Consider the following 15,891-nt stretch of genomic DNA (forward strand, 5'->3'; position numbering starts at 1 on the left):
AAGAGCAAACAGCTTTGCAGGTAGCCCTCCCCCTTGGGGTGCAGCAGCACCTGGAGGTCAGCCAAGAGAAACCTGATCCAGTAGCCACTAGTCTGGGCGCAGGGAAGGGAGATGACCTAGTGTGGCTCCAAAGCCCACTGAGCATCAGAGTCACCTCAGAATGATGTTTGTAAGTTTCTGGGAGTCCCTCCTGAGCTGACTGATGAAGTAAATGAAGAAATGCACAGAGGTCTAAGAAAGCCATGGTCCTCAGGCAGAAGTAAAAGATAAAAAGTGGATAAATTAAAGCATCAATTATCCCATTTGGACAGAATTATAATGAGTAAAGGGGTCACTTAAATTTGGTAGTTATGCTTTCAGATATTTATAGGGGTGGATTTTATGGTAGCGTGGTATTTGCAAATGTACTAAGTTAGTTTATTTCGTTGGCAGGACACATTTCTCATACCATCAAGGGTCTGGTCTGACATGGCTTTCTCCCAAATCTACAGGTCAGAAATCAGGAATGTAATCTTACTGTGCTCTCTCTGGTCTGGGTCAAGGATTTGATTTTGTAGCTCTCTCATCTTTTATAAAGCTGTGTAGACCTGTTGGGAATCATTAAAACTGTAAACTTTTGGAAGGACAGGGCAAGGAAATTCACATTTATTGAGTGCTATCATGTGCCAGACAGACAAGGCGCAGATCTGTCGCTTCAGTTGAATTGCTATTCCAATTTTATTGATGAAAAAAATAAAAAGGGCTGGGCCCATATTTAGAATTTAAAGGTAACTTCAGGTCCAATTGATTCCAGAATTTATACTCTTTCCAACTCGTAATTCTGCCTCTGATAAAGTGCTAAGTAGCTGCACATTAATCAACTATAAACGGGGAATAGCGTGGTATTTACACTTGGAGTGGAGTCGTACGATCACACGTTCCCAGAATCTTTTTATAGTTCACAGGGAGTTTGTGTAGATCCCCCCTGAGGGAAAACAGAATAATTGAGGTTGGAAGCAGCTTAACCCAGTCATAAAAATCGCTGACATGGGAAACTGAGAGGAAAATGGTTGCCCCTTGTGGGGAAGGGCTTGTGTGCCCCTGGTGCGGGCTATGTGTTCAGTTGGTGGAAGGAATGTCTTCAGCCTCAAAAAATATGACCCCTTGAACACACTTTATTTTTATATTGCTACTATTGGTCTTTCGGAAAGCATGTTAATTACAAGTATTCATTTGTTCATTAGAATGAAGTCTAAACCCTTTAAAATGTGAAATAATTTATCTCTTCCTCAGACTCCCCCAACCTCACACACCAACCTCACACACACGCACACACAGAGATGCACACACAGAGACACACACACACACAGACACACACACACAGGCACATGCACACACTGCCTCCCATCCACAGACACACAACTCCCTTTCTCATTAATTAGTAGGTACCCTATGGCAGCCCAAACGTGTGTAAGTTACACTCTTCTGTTTTACCCCTTTTCCACGATACTATTCGTGTTCTGTAACCAGCAGGAGAAGTAATTATGCAGGTGGGCATTCGTTATATGGTCAACCCTTGGAATATAATATAGAAATGTGCTAAGCAAGGAAGTACTTATTTGACTTGCTTGAACTAATGCCTGGAAACTGAGCATGGTATGCACTTCATAGTATTATAAACCACACATCGGGATTATTTTCATATATCGCACCTGTGTGGGTGGGGCGATATTTACATTCTTTTTCCACTTTGGAGTTGTCCAGTGTCATATAGTCTAGGGAGTGTTTGTGTGTGTGTGTGTGTGTCTATATTACATTCCCTTTTCCAGCATCTGCTGTTCACTCCGAGTTGGAGCATGTACCATTGCAAAACTGTCACCAGCGTCTTCGAAACACACATGTACATTCCACAGGTCAAGCAAGTGGGCTCTGTGACTGCATGATGCCTTTTGTTTAAAAGAAACCCGAGTGGCAGCCAGCACTTTCCATACAGCGGCACTTTATACTGTTAACTGTAGCAGCTGAAAAGTGAAGCTCAAAGGATTTTTTAGAAGCTGCTGCCCCAGCAGGTAACATTCTGGAGTTGGTTCTTTTTATTGTTTTGTTTGGGGTTTTTTCTGCTGTTTAAAATGTCCAAACCTTCTCGCTTGGCTAGACCTTTCTTTGCTAATGCAGCTTCTAAGCTGCCATCGTCTAGAAGGGATGATTTAAACAGCAAACAGAAAAAAGGCAGCTTAGGGGAGAAGATTTTGAAAACTGGGAATGAAGGAAATTTGGTCAAACAGCAGCAGGTGCAAACGGCAGTCACTCCTGCCCAGCGGAAGACTTCGCCACACAAAGGTAATGTTTTAAATCAGCTGCTTTTTTCAGCTTGGGCTTAGAAACTTCTTTCTTAATAATACTGTTGTGTAACTTGAATAAGACTCTTCATGGTTTCAGAAACTTACCCGTTTGTGTGAGTGTGTCATTTTCTAAAATCCTAGAGTGCATTGCTAAAATAACCAATAATTAGGAAGATACAGGTAATACAACTTTTTCATCAATTAAGAAATGATCAAAGAAACACTGATTATCTTCACTTCTCTTTGAGAAAGAGATTTTACTCTTGGTTGTGTTTCACATACTTTCTTAATCCAGTTATATTCATGTGAAGTTTCTTTTTTATTGCTTAGCTATATGAAAAGAAACAAGCAAATAATATCTCCCAGAAGCACATCATTAACTGCAAAAGAATTTTTGCATGGTTAGTTTTTTGCAGTCTCTTTTAAAAGTCAGTTTGTATCTGAAATGATAATCTAACGATATGGTTCCTGGCCAAGCATGACAAAAATCTCTGCTAACATTGTTACCTGGAACATTTAAATGAGTCTTTTCAGGTGATTATTAGAATGTTTTCCTGAGCAAGAGTATTGTTGAATATTTGACCTGGAATTGAGAAATGAAGTGACCAAGTAAAGACAAAGATTATTTTTGTGTATATAATAATAGAGGGCAATGAAATCTAGCTTAAAATATTATAATAATTTCCTCCATTATACCAAGAACTACATATTAGGTCACTAAGAAACATTCATAATAGTTATTTTAATACATTTTGAGCTCTCTACCAAAACTGTAATATTTGGCCTGTGATTTTATGCTAAAATAAAAAATTGTTTTAATATTCTCAATCTTACAAATGGAGGTTTTTATTTTCTAGAAAAAATAAGTTCATTGTTTAATTTTAATCCTGACCTCTTCTCTATTAAAAACTGTTGCCAATGAATATGCAGTTATACATTTTTGTGTTATTTCAAGGATACAAATTTCTTTCTGGAAATTTTTAATTTTTTTATTAATCTGGATTATTATTTTAATCCACTATGATCAATGACATGTTTGTACAAAAACTATTTTGTTAATCAAAATACTTTATAAAAGATGCATATCATGAACAATGAAAGATTTTAAAAGTGCTGTTGAAAGTTGCTTAATAGGCTGAATTTTGGCTGCTTCAAAGGAAAGTTCTCTTTGACAGTATAATAGTCTAAGAAATTCTTCTAAAAAGAGAGGTAAATTACCTCAATCTGAAGTGTCCAAACATTTATATGGGTGTGTGTGTGTGTGTGTATATCTGTATCTGTGTAAGTTATTCTGGGGAAGAAGTTTTTAAACCAACGATCTAAGGCAAAATACTTATTCTGAAAATTATTCAAAATACTGAGTTTTTTTAGCAGCCTATGGGGTTTGAATGGACTTAGTGGATGAAAATAGTTTTTCTTTGATAACAGATTTGATTTAGGGATTAGTTAAAAGTTATTTAAAACCAGGAATGATTATCAAGGTACAAGGTCAATATAGATAATGCAAGTTTTTGTAAAAAATAAACTAGGGACAGATAATAAAGCAATGTGGTGGTATTTCCTTTGAGTCTGCCTAAGAGGATCTGGGCTATCTAAAAGAGAAAATTCCACTGCAAGAATTTTGAAATTGGCATCAGGACTGGATTATTTGATGAAGACCAGTCATCAGAATGTATATTTGTTTTTCTTTTTAATCAGGATCCTTTTCTCAGTGCCACGCATCATATCATATAGAACCAATAGAAACCTTTAATTATTGCAGAACAGGGCTAAGCTTCTCTTTATAGGATGGTTAAGTTGTGTTAAGCTTGTACTTAAAGTGGTTTTTATAATATCAAGAAATCCAAATAATAGTCATGCCATCTTAGGTTGTATTGAAGTTGGTGTATGTTCCTGCCCACGGCTATAGGATCTTAGTGTGTTAGTTCTTTAGGCTGTTATCTTGTTTGATCCACATGATTTAGTTTAGTCTCTTTATGTAGGTTCTCATGGACCTGACTTCCGCTTTCTCCCTTATGTAATTTGTCTGGTAATGTAAGTGTATTCTTGTACCTTTTTAACTTAAAAAAAAGTCTCTCATTTAGTTTATTCCTTAAATTAGTGCAGTGAGCTTTCCCTTTACCTCTTTTCCATGCCTCCCTCTCTATACCTTAAATTTTGTCTTCTGTACTTTGGTTTTCTTATTAAAAAGGTTGATAAGTTATTTTTCATTTTCATAATTCATGGTTTGTCTATAGGCTAATCCTAAAAGTTGAAAATCAATCAAGTGTATAAGTAATAGACCTCATAAATATCTTCATTGCTAAACCAAAAAGTTGCTATCATCGTTTCCTCTGATAGCCTTAAAACTGTTTCCAGTCTTCTCTCTTCAGCATTTTTGATTCTCCTAAGGACAAATGGATCTTATCCTATTTATAAAACTCCTTTCCTTCCAGATATTTATCTCTGTATCCCTCAGTCCTTCTGCCCAACTCTTTCCTGACTAAGTTCTAGAACCTCTGGACAGGTCTCTCTCTTCTGGAGCACATTCCTGAAAACTTCCTAAGAAGGGCTAAATGTGACGTAAGCTTCCTGAGTTTTTATAATACATATTCGAAAATATCTTTATTTTCTCTTCCCATTTCAACAGTTAGTTGGGACAGGTTTTAGACCCAAAATAATATTTCTTTCATAATATAAAAGGCTTTTCTCCATAACCTTTTAGGATCAAGAAGTGTTGATGAGAAGTCCCGTGTCGTTCACACCTTCATGTATTCCTTTGTAGGTGATTTTTTTTCTCTCTCTCTTGAAGCTTTGAGGATTTCCTCTTTAGCCTTGATGTTCTGAAATGTCTCTGAAGTATTTGAAAGTGTGGGATTCTTCCCGTTCACTTTCACAGGATACTTGATGAACCCTTTCAATTTGAAGAGTAATAATAGTCTTCAGTTCTGGGAATTCTTTTTTTATTAATTCTTTTATAATGTCTTCCTCTGTATTTGCTCTAATTTTCTTTTTATGCATCTCCTATGAATTGGCTATCAAATCTACTGCATCAATTTTCTCATACTTATCTTTCTGTTATACTTTTATGTCTTTTTATGTTTTCCAGATTTTTTGACCTTATCTTCTAGCTATTCTAATTTTGATCATCATCATAGTTTTAATTTCCAAGAAACTTTTTTGTGATTATGTTGAGCCCCAAAATACATGGAGTTATTTTTTGTATATAAGCAGTAGATCTGTGTGCTCTATTTCCCAATGGAAGTTGTCTTTGTCTATTCCAGCTTGAGGGTACCATTCCTTCATGTTTAATCATGTGAGTAACTACCTCACTATAATGTTGGTGTCTTTTCATTCTGAGCCAATAGTCCCGTTGGCCTCTGGAAGAGAAGAGCTTGGCAATCAACAAACTTTAGGACGATAGCATTAATATCTAATTTTCACCCATGGAGAAATTTTTTCATGATGAAAACGCACCACATGGAAGATAAATGTTGAAATATATGTTGATATCATGTGCCAACAGCTTTATTCAGAAATAGAGTATGAGTCAACATCTGAGAATGTGACATTTCTTCCTGAGTTTTTTGTACTCTCCCGAATTCTTTTTAAGTATATTTCCTCAAATTATTTTGTTCTGATTTTATTCATTATATATAGCCTCTTAACTCTTCTAAATAAAGGAAAACACTTTTTTTTTTAGACAGGAGCACTGACCACTAGCTTGGTTTGAAAAAAGAGTAGCTCTGTCTCCTGCACACTTGTAGGAATGCTAATGATAGACTTTAAGCTTTATTGAGGTCATCCTATGTGCCCAGGACGGCTTTTTTTTTTTTTTTTAAGAAAATATTATTTATTTATTTTTTGGCTGCACTGGGTCTTTAGCTGGAGCATGCCAGCTCCTTAGCTGTGGCATGTATTCCTTTGTAGTTTCCCGACCAGGTGTGTAGCCTGGCCCCCTGCATTGGGAGCATGGAGTCTTAACCACTGGACCACCAGAGAAGTGCCCCCAGCACAGTTCTAAGTACATTATAATATGTTCTCTCATGTAATCCTTGCAACAATTCTCTGGCATCCCTAGTTTGCAGGTGAGAAAACTGAGAAAAGTGTTTCAGTTATTTTCCTAAGATTGTAAGGCAGAGAAAGGTAGAACCAGATTTCTACCTCCATTGATTTTGACTCATGAACCTACACACTTCACCACTATGCCAAGACACCTTTCAAGACAGAAAAACAATTCTTCCATCAAAGAAGTTATTAAAAATTAATCAAAACCTTGAGACTGGATGGACGGGTCCCTGAAAATAACTGGCTGATGACATTCTATGTTTCAGAATCTGCTCTTCTGTTTTCAGCCTTTTGATCTGTTGCCCAGGGTTGCTGTTTCTCAGACAAAACAAAGGAATGAAAAGGGAAGAGAACAGATTTCTAAGTTAATAAATGTATCACAATTCTGTAAGGTTTTTTCTAATATTGAGTCTCAAAAGGATGCATTGAATATAGGACCTTGTGATCCCAACATGTACACTCTTGCCTGCAGACTTGAGTATGTATGGGCATGCACACACAGAAACACAAATATTCTGCATACAATTCAAGAAAGGTTATTCCATCACTTATGACCTGGTGGTCCAAGTACAGGCCTCAAGTCTAATTCTTTTTCTAACACAGGCTCCTTCTATGGCCTTGAGCAAGGCAATTATCTTCCCTGAGTTTCTCAACCATTAAAGAATAATAATATGTGGTTATGGGGAGAAGTCATGGTGAAGATTAATGACTTAGCTAATGTGTGTACAGAGCTTTCAAAAGCACATGCAGCCTGAATATTCTAAGTCAAGCACGACGGGATCTCTGTTTACCATGAGTTGCTGTGCAAGGTAGAAACATGTTTTTTCACAGATATCACACATGTACCCACACCAGGAAAAGTCCATAATCCACCCCTGACTGCATGCCCTATGCTGTTCGGTGTGCACACGGGGTAGCCTCACATGCATCTTATTTGCCAGCAGCACGTGTGGGCTGAGACTGTCTCTGGATACATGGAGTTCAATATTGTCCACCTCTGTGAATCAGAAAGATTAGGGAGTTCCCTGGTGGTCCAGTGGCTAAGACTCTGTGCTCCCCTCCCGAAAGAGGCCCGGGTTCCATCCCTGATAGGGAACTGGATCCCACATGCCTCAACTAAGAGCTCACACATAGCAACTAAGACCTGGCACAGCCAAATAAATAAGTATTAAAAAAAAAAAAAAGACTGAAAAAGGTCAGTTTTCATTCCAGTCCTAAAGAATAGCAATGCCATAGAATGTTCAAACTACCACGCACAACTATGCTCATTTCATATGCTAGCCAAGTAATGTTCAAAATCCTTCAAACTAGGCTTCAACAGTACATGAACCAAGAACTTCCACATGCACAGGCTGGATTTAGAAAAGGCAGGGGAAATAGAGATCAAGTTGCCAACATCCACTGGATCATAGAAAAAGCAAGAGAATTCCAGAAAAAAATCTACTTCTGCTTCATTAACTATGCTAAAGCTCTTAACTATGTGGATCACAACAAACTGTGGAAAATTCTTCAAGAGATGGGAATATCAGACCACCTTACCTGCCTCCTGAGAAGTCTGTTTGCAGGTCAAGAAGCAACCATTAGAACCAGGCATGAAACAACAGACTGGTGCCAAATTGGGAAAAGAGTATGTCAAGGCTATATATTGTCACCCAGCTTATTTAACTTATATGAAAAAGTACATCCTGAAAAATGGTGGGCTGGATGACTCACAGACTGGAATCAAGATTGCCGGGACAAATAGCAACAACCTCAGATATGCAAATAATACCACTGTTATGGCAGAAAGCCAAGCGGAACGAAAAAGCCTCTTGATGAAGTGAAAGAGGAGACTGAAAAGGCTGACTTGAAACTAAACATTCAAAAAACTGAGATCATGGCATTTGGTCCCATCACTTCATGTCAAATAGATAGGGAAACAATGGAAACAGTGACAGACTTTATTTTCTTGGGCTCCAAAAATCACTGTGGATGGTGACTACAGCCATGAAATTAAAAGATACTTGCTCCTTGGAAGAAAAGCTATGACCAACCTAGACAGTGTATCAAAAAGCAGAGACATTACTTTGCCAACAAAGGTCTGTCTAGTCAAAGCTATGGTTTCCAGTACTCATGTATGGATGTGAGAGCTGGATCATAAAGAAGGCTGAGTGCTGAAGAACTGATTGTTTTGAACTGCAGTGCTGGAGAAGACTCCTTAGAGTCCCTTGGACACCAAGGAAATCAAACCAGTCAATCCTGAAGGAAATCAACCCTAAATATTCATTTGAAGGACTGATGCTGAAGCTGAAGCTCCAATACTTTGGCCACCTGATTCGAAAAATTGACTCATTGGAAAAGACCCTGATGCTGGGAAAAATGAAGGCAAGAGGAGAAGGAGACGACAACAGATGAGATGGTTGGATGGCATCACTGACTTGATGGACGTGACTTTGAGCAAACTCCGGGAGATGGTGAAGGACAGGGAAGCCTGGAGTGCTGCAGTCCATGGGGTCGAAAAGAGTCATACATGACTGAGTGACTGAACAACAGCAACAGCAACAACAACAGCAAAAGATTAATATCTGGAGCACAACAAGTGTGTTTTCTCTCTAGTAGGGTTCAGATTCATTCTGGATTCTGTTTATGACTGCAGTGACATTAGGCCCTTGTACATTAGACTTTTGCACAGGGAAGTAGCTGGGAGGTAATCACATCTATAAGTAGGCAGTGACGCTAAAAGATGTCATCTGTGGAGTGCTTTTACTTGTAAGAAGCTGATAATATCAGTAAACAGTTATCACCCACTGATAGGGCCTGCACTTTGTCTAGAGGGATAGGCTACCCACAGGAGTATTCTTGTGCTCCCCTGGTGGCTCAGCTGGTAAAGAATCTGCCTGCAATGCAGGAGACCTGGGTTCGATCCCTGGGTTGGGAAGTTCCTCTGGAGAAGGGAATGGCTACCCACTCCAGTATTCTGGCCTGGAGAATTCCATGGACTATCCATGGGGTCGCAAAGAGTTGAACACAACTGAGCAACTTTCACGTCCAGAAGCAGCAGTGGTTTTGTACTGATTATATAGGTTCCTTTGTCTGATTGCCTTTGTGACCAATGCCACTCACTTTTTTGGAGAGCTGAGGTCAAGGACACAGTATTTCTTTAACAGGCAGAAGTAACATGCTCACACAGTTACAGAAATCATACTTTTGACTCTCTATTGTTACCAAATAGTCCAGAATCATGCACTACACAACTATATAGGTCCGTAAGTCTCTCTCGAACCTGTTACTGAAGCTCCCTACCTAGGACAGTTGTTTTACAAATAAAATCTAAACACTTCTTAATGTTGTTTACGAGTGTTTAATGGCAATTTTTCTCCAACAAGGCATAGTATGAACTATGACTGTGTAAATATTCAAAATGAACAATTACTTTGAGTTCTCCTTATTTTCCTTGACTAATATCTGCATTTGTCTTCTTCCACCTAGTAACAGATGAAAAGTAAGAAACAGAACATATGTTCTGATATTTCAATTGCTTATTTGATGCTGTTAACATGTAATATGTCAGAAAAAGAGTATGAAACCACCTCTTAAAATTAATTTGTGGTTTCCTTTGGGTTAATCTGCATATTATTAGTTACTCTGGCATATTTCATTTATCCCAGAAAGGTCAGTAACTCTCAAATCTGATAAAAAATGCAATGCACCTGTACCAAAGTAGCATAGGCCATTGAAGAAAAAAGAGAAGTAATAGTCTCGGAATTTTAGAGTGTGATAAAAACTTTAAAGTCATTTAATTTATCTCTTTTGATACATATAAAAAAAACCTAGAGTTCTTTTGATCAAGACTGAAGGTTTACTCTTTAAAAGTCAATGTCTTTTTTTTTAACAAGTTTATTTTTAATTGATTGATTGATTTGGCTGCCCTGGGTCTTAGTTGCAGCACTCAGGATCTTCAATCTTCTTTACAGCACGTGGGATCTTTACTTGCAGCATATGAATTCTTAGTTGCAGCATATGGGATCTAGTTCCCTGACCAGGATTGAACCTAGGCCCCCTGCATTGGGAGTGTGGAGTCTTAGCCAGTGGACCATCAGGGAAGACCCATATCTTCTTATCAGTGTTTTTCTTTCCCCTTTCCTTTAGCCTACGAGGAAAAGGCAAAAACTACTAGTGAAAAAGTGAGAGTGTTCGTCGCTCAATCATGTCTGACTCTTTGCAACCCTATGAACTGTAGCCTGCAAGGCTCCTTTGGTGCATTGGATTCTCCAGGCAAGAATACTGAAGTGGGTGGCCATTCCTTTCTCCAGGAGATCTTCCCCACCGAGGGATCAAACCTGCATCTCCTGCATTGCAGGCAGATTCTTTACCACCTGAGCCACCATGGAACACCCCCACCCAACTCCACCTCCCCCCCAAAAAAACTACTAATTTCCCTTCAATATTTGCTTCCTTGACATGGACTCCTTTTGACCTCTGATATATAACATTCTTGTACTATGCAACCTATACTCCTAGTTGTCTGTTGTTAATTTGCTTCTTCCAACTTCAAGATGACTAGACAATGGTTGTACTAATTCTTTTTGGATATTATTAATATATATGTAATTAAGTTATGGTTAGGGTTCCTTTAATGCTGGACAATTGCAAGCACTCTTATTATGTTTATGTTTAGTTGCTTATCTCTAATGCACCTGATAGAGAAAGATATTTCTTTGTTTGATAAAGATAGAAAATCACAAAATGATTTTGTTTCTCCTTTAACTAGAGTTGAAACCTAAAGTGGCAAACTCTATTTTTGTAAATCTTTCTCTAAAATCTGTGTTATTCACTACCTTCCAAAATTTAGATCTGTGTCCCAGTGAAGTTTTTCTTCTATAAAAGCTTAGGCGATTGTATACAATCACAAATGAGAAATTTTGCCAAGCTCAGTAGAATATTTTACTACCTGAGCTACTTTTCCACTTTCATTTCCTGTACTTCGGGTTTTCCTTTGTTGTTTATATTGCTTCTAACTTTAAGTTGTCAGATCTAATGAGCCAGCTTATCTTCAAAATCCTTCTGTTTCACTGGGCTTGTTTAAGCAATCAGAACAGGCCATTTAAAAAAAAAAAATCAGAATTAAAAAAATCAAAAAAATCAGATGAAAGAGTGTGTGGTTACCTTGTTACTGGGGGATATAGTTATAAAAATTCTCCCAAGCTAAGAAATCATCTCTGTATATCATTATATGCTGTATATGTTCTTAAGAATAATTTTATTAATAGTGGACACTTATGAGAAAATGACCATGAGTCTCTACTTGTCTGTCTGCTTATAGGGCATTTATCTCCTCTAGAATCACATAATACCACGTATCTTAGCTCATGGTCATATATAGGTAGGATAAGTGTCTGGGAATTTGAAAATCTTCACAGAAGAAAGGCCTTCTTAATGATGCTGCTATACCTGGTTAACTATTACGGTTTCTTGAGTTAATGATTTCCAGGGCCTTAAATCAAATACAAAACTCTTCCTGGGTGGTTTTCTCACCCTTTTTTACAACAGAAAAAAACATCTCAAATGAATTCAGATTCATTTCATTTTCCATATTTCCAAAATGTAAATTTATATTACCAAAATAAATTAGAGAAAACCACAAGCAAGTAAACAATCCTTTCTTAAACAAGAAATTTCAGTTGAATGTATCCATCAAGAATAGAGTTTTTATTATATTTTGTATTTCTTGATAATTCATCTTTACAAACACATAAGTTAGGCTTTAAAGGAAATTTTTTTTTTCCTTGAGTGTCCTGGATGGATCTTGTCGCTGTGCAGGCTTTTCTCTAGTTGTGGCGAGCAGGGGCTGCTCCCTAGTTGTGGTGTGCAAGCTTTCATTGTGGTGGCTTTTCTTGTTGCGGAGCAAGGGCTCTAGAGTGTGCGGGCTTCAGTAGTTGCATCACGTGGGCTCAGCGCTCGCTGCTCCCCGGTCTAGAGCACAGGCTTAATAGTTATGGCACTGGGCACAGTTGCTCTGCAGCATGTGGAATCTTCCCGGATCAGGGACTGAACCTGGGTCTCCAGCATCGGCAAGTGATTCTTTACCACTGAGTCAGCAGGGAAGCCCCCAAAGAAATTCATCTTTTAAACAATTATTTACTCAGACCACAGAATATACATTATAAATATATAATCTTATGCTGGTATGTTAGTGGCTTAGACAGTAAAGAATCTGCCCGCAATGAAAGAGACCCAGGTTCGATCCCTGAGTTGGGAAGATCCCCTGGAAAAGGGAATGGCAACCCACTCCAGTATTCTTGGCTGGAGAATTTCAGGGACAGAGGAGCCTGGCAGGCTACAGTCCACGGGGTAGCAAATAGTTGGACAGGACTGAGTGACTAACACTTTGATTTTCAGTTATGTTATTTTATATTATGTATTTTCATTACTTTGGAATTAATAAATTTAAAATGCTCTGTTTGAATATATGTTAGAGCCATTAGATAGATTTTTTCTGAGCCAGTGTTTTAATATTTGATCTTGGTGATGAGGTTGTTTTCTGATAATATAATTGCTATAATGCCTTTACTCATTTAAAAAAGAAAAACCTCATTGACCATCTACTCTATGTCTGACATTGTACTAAACGCTAGAATATTTTTTAAAAAAATCCTAAAACATGGTCCTTGACTTTGAGAAAGATCATACAATGACTGAGATAGGTTATCTGATCTAAATAGAATTCTCTGAATAAAGAATTTATGTACAAAATTGAAATGTGTGCATGGAGAAAGCAGAGCAGGCTATTTCCCCCAGGTAATAGGAGGGAAGAAAGTGTTACAAAAGACCATGTTGCATTTCGAAAATGGCAAAGTAGACCAGAAAATGGCAAAGTACTCATCTCACACGCTAGCAAAGTAATGTTCAAAATTCTCCAAGCCAGGCTTCAACAGTATGTGAACAATGAACTTCCAGATGTTCAAGTTGGATTTAGAAAAGGCAGAGGAACCAGAGATCAAATTGCCAACATCCGTTGGATCATCGAAAAAGCACAGAGTTCCAGAAACACATCTACTTCTGCTTTATTGACTATGCCAAAGCCTTTGACTGTGTGGATCAAAACAAACTGTGGAAAAATATTCAAGAGGTGGGAATACCAGACCACCTTACCTGCCTCCTGAGAAATCTATTTGCAGGTCAAGAAGCAACAGTTAGAACTGGACATGGAACAACAGACTGGTTCCAAATTGGGAAAGGAGTACATCAAAACTGTATATTGTCACCCTGCTTATTTAACTTATATGCAAAGTACATCATGCTAAATGCCAGGCTGAATGAAGCAAAGTTGGAATCAAGATTGCTGGGAGAAATATCAACAAGCTCAGATATACAGATGATACCACCCTTGTTGCAGAAAGCAAAGAAGAACTAAAGAGCTTCTTGAAAGTGAAAGAGGAGAATTTAAAGCTGGCTTAAATCTCAACATTCAGAAAACTAAGATCCTGGCATCTGGTCCCATCACTTCATGGCAAATAGATGGGGAAACAATGGTAGCAGTGACAGACTTTATTCTCTTGGGCTCCAAAATCATTGTGGATGGTGACTGCAGCCATGAAATTAAAAGACACTTGCTCCTTGGAAGAAAAGCTATGACCAACCTAGACAGCATATCAAAAAGCAAAGACATTACTTTGCCAACAAAGGTCTGTCTAGTCAAAGCTATGGTTTTTCCAGTAGTGATGTATGGATGTGAGAGCTGGACTATAAAGAAGGCTGAGCACCAAAGAACTGATGGTTTTGAACTGTGGTGTTGGAGAAGACTCTTGAGAGTCCCTTGGACTGCAAGGAGATCAAACCAGTCCATCCTAAGGAAATAAGTCCTGAACATTCATTGGAAGGACTGATGCTGAAGCTGAAACTCCAATACTTTGGTTACCTGATATAAAGAACTGACGCATTGGAGAAGACCCTGATACTGGGAAAGATAGAAAGCAGGAGGAGAAGGGGACAACAGAATATGAGATGGTTGGATGGCATCACAACTCAATGAACATGAGTTTGAGTAAGCTCCAGGAATTGGTGATGGACAGGGAGGCCTGGCATGCTGCAGTCCATGGGGTTGCAAAGAGTCAGACACGACTGAGCGACAGAACTGAGAAAATAGACCAGTGTTGATGGAGTAAAAGAGAACTGGGGGAAAAGATTTGGAGGGAGGGAGGGGGCTGCTGGAATGATTTCAAAAGAGAAATGGATGTTCATTTTTCCAATCCTTCCATGAACAATTACTGGGCCCCTACTATTTTTCAGGTGTTCATCTAGATTTTAACCAAGTTGAAGGTCATGATAGATGAAGGCTGTGGTTCCACAGGGCTTGCTTTATAACATGGGTTCTGTTACAAACAGAACACAAGGCAAAGTCACAGAGAGTAATGGGGAGCAAAGCAAGGAACTGAGAAAGTCAAAAGTTCTGTTCGTGATATGAATGTGGGCCAGAAAGGAAATCAGAAACATGGATCTAGAAATCAGAAAAGGGCAGGAAGTGCTGATACAGATAAGTGGATCATCAATATATACAAACTATTTAAAGCATGGGACTGGATGAAATCATCTATGTAAGGTATAGGAGAGACAGTGTAGCCCATGTCTGAGAAGAGAAGGTGGCTCAGGACTCCAGAGCATCCCAGCATTCGAGGGTCAGTGCAGGGGCAGAGATAGGACCAAAGTCTTAAGGCTGGTGTTCATCAACTTGAGAACATTCTTTTAAAACTCCAAGTCAGAATATTCTAAACAATCTTTCTCAACAGAAACAAATGTGTTCATGCCCCCAAATAGAATTTTCTTTGAAATGTTTTATATTTTAAATTATGCAAGCCTTGAACTCTAGCCCATGCTATAGTGCTTACTCAATGTAACATCATATTTAACTGAATTACCATCAGAATCAAAATGTTTTTGATTGTTTGCAGCTTTGGGTATCCACAAAGCCTATCACATGGGAGAAGGTACCCCTACTCCACTTTAGGAACAAAGACTCAGTGATGGGGAAACACTAAGAGACTTTCAACATCATTTCACTCTTATTTGCAAATTAATATTTGTTGTCAAAGAATTATTTTATGGGATTTATGGGATTTATCCTAATATAACCCTGAAAGTGGGATTTTCTATCTTTCAATTATGAACTTCTTTCTCAGAAGCTGAGAGTTCATTTGTTACCTCAATTTCTAGTACAACATAATGTGAATTTTTTATAGTGAAATGTCTATTTTCATTCTTCGAGATTTGTGAAGAAGCATCTTGAATATATGAAGATAATACACTGGTAAAGTCTCAAATCTATTCTATTTTTGCCCTTCAAAGTTATTTCACAAAGATTTTTAAATAACTGTACCTAAGCAAATCAACAAAAAATAATAATGAAAATAGTATATAATAAATGTTCAGAGAATGCCCTCCCAGGAGAACAAAGCTAAAAACACTAGATTTTTAAAAATACTATATATATCTTTTGAAATGCCTGGTTAATCTGACAGAAATACAGAGAAATTTCTCAGAGGCAAAA

The sequence above is a fragment of the Bison bison genome, unplaced genomic scaffold (assembly GCF_000754665.1).
Source record: "Bison bison bison isolate TAMUID 2011002044 unplaced genomic scaffold, Bison_UMD1.0 scf7180017864461, whole genome shotgun sequence".
Taxonomy (NCBI): domain Eukaryota; kingdom Metazoa; phylum Chordata; class Mammalia; order Artiodactyla; family Bovidae; genus Bison; species Bison bison.